The following is a 2,222-nucleotide window of genomic DNA, read 5'->3' on the forward strand; positions in this document are numbered from 1 at the left end:
TTGATATATTTTAGGAAGCAGAATTATATTCCATATCAATTAGCGATTATCTTGTAATTGTGTAGTATATAAACACAAACATAGGGTTTACACTATAAGTGTTATCATTATTAGAGAAGATTATTTATTGTAACCCTAGCAGCTCTCGTGATATTTGTTCATCACTGAGAGGTAACAGTTCCATACTGTAACAGAGTTTATTGTTTCAATAAAGTTTGTTTTCTGTTACTTAAGTTCTTAAAGTTCGATTTGAGTGTACTATACACTGTATTCACCCCCTCTACAGATACACAAAGTAAACTTTAACCAAGCTCAGTATCAGAATTTGCTTGTGTTAAAAGATTTCCACATAAACAATTACTTCAAACATGGGATTATTAGTATATTAAAGACTACTAGGTCAGTATCTAGCACAGTTATCCTCATTGGATTGAATAGTCACAAAAATATTAATATCACTATCAGAGTTTAAAAATTCACATCAGACAACAATTAGCACTTAGAAAATTTCAATTTAAGCACATAATACACAAAGATAGTAATATCTGTAACTACTGATCATAAAGTCTGATGTATCAGAACATAAACTAAGCAGATTTAGAGAAAGAACCTGAAAATATTCCAAGTTCATTTAATAATCTTGTAAAAGTAGCTTCACACAGTGGTTTTGTGAAGATATCTGCTAGTTGTTGATCAGTTGGAACAAAATGCAATTCCACTGTACCTTCATCCACATGTTCCCTTATGAAGTGGTACCTAATGCTGATGTGCTTTGTCATTGAGTGCTGAACTGGATTACCTTTCATAGCAATAGCACTTTGATTATCACAGTAAATAGTGATTTTAGAATATGTTAACCCATAATCCAGTAACTGATTCTTCATCCAAAGAATCTGCGCAAAACAGCTTCCTACAGCAATGTATTCTGCTTCTGCAGTTGATGTGGAAATTGACTTTTGTTTCTTGCTAAACCAAGATACCAATTTGCCTCCAAGAAATTGGCAGCTTCCACTTGTGCTTTTCCTGTCAATTTTGCATCCTGCAAAATCTGCATCTGAGTAACCTATTAGCTTAAAGTCTGATTTCCTAGGATACCATAATCCTAGATCAGCTGTACCCTTAAGGTACTTGAAAATTCTTTTTATAACTGTTAAGTGAGGTTCTCTTGGATCTGCTTGAAATCTTGCACAAAGACAAATAGCATACATGATATCAGGTCTACTTGCAGTTAGATAGAGTAGTGAGCCAATCATACCTCTGTAATCAGTAATATCTACTGATGTACCAGTATCCTTATCCAATTTTGTTGCAGTGGCCATAGGAGTGGATGCACTTGAACAGTCTTGCATTCCAAATTTCTTCAACAAATTTCTGGTGTACTTAGATTGACAAATAAAAGTTCCTTCTTCATTCTGCTTGACTTGAAGGCCCAGAAAATAGCTAAGTTCTCCCATCATACTCATTTGATATCTTGACTGCATTAGCTTGACAAACCTTTTACAAAGTCTGTCATTTGTAGAACCAAAAATGATATCATCAACATAAATCTGCACCAAAAGTAAGTCATTTCCATGGTTGAGATAAAATAATGTTTTATCAATAGTCCCTCTGTTAAATCCACTTTCCAGAAGAAACTGAGCTAATGTCTCATACCATGCTCTTGGAGCTTGCTTAAGGCCATAAAGTGCTTTATCAAGTCTATAGACATGATTAGGAAATTTTGAATCTACAAAACTTGGAGGTTGTTCAACATATACTTCTTTTTCCAATTCTCCATTAAGAAAAGCACTTTTTACATCCATTTGAAAGACTCTAAACTTTTTGTGAGCAACATAAGCCAAAAATATCCTTATGGCTACCAATCTAGCAACGGGTGCAAATATTTCATCATAATCAATTCCCTCCTATTGAGAATATCCTTTTACCACCAGCATTGCTTTATTCCTTGTAATTATGCCAACACTATCAGTTTTGTTTCTGAACACCCACTTTGTACCAACAACAGATCTATTCTTTGGTCTTGGCACTAGGATCCAGACTTTATTTCTTTCAAATTCATTTAACTCTTCCTGCATTGCTTGCACCCAATCAGCATCTCGAAGAGCTTCTTCCACTTTTTTTATTTCAGTCTGAGAAAGAAAAGAGTGATAAAGATATTCATTTGATGTTGCTGTTCTAGTTCTTATATCTGCTTCAGGATCTCCAATAATCAAGTCAGGTGT

Source organism: Apium graveolens, chromosome 4, assembly GCF_009905375.1.
Source record: "Apium graveolens cultivar Ventura chromosome 4, ASM990537v1, whole genome shotgun sequence".
Taxonomy (NCBI): Eukaryota; Viridiplantae; Streptophyta; class Magnoliopsida; order Apiales; family Apiaceae; genus Apium; species Apium graveolens.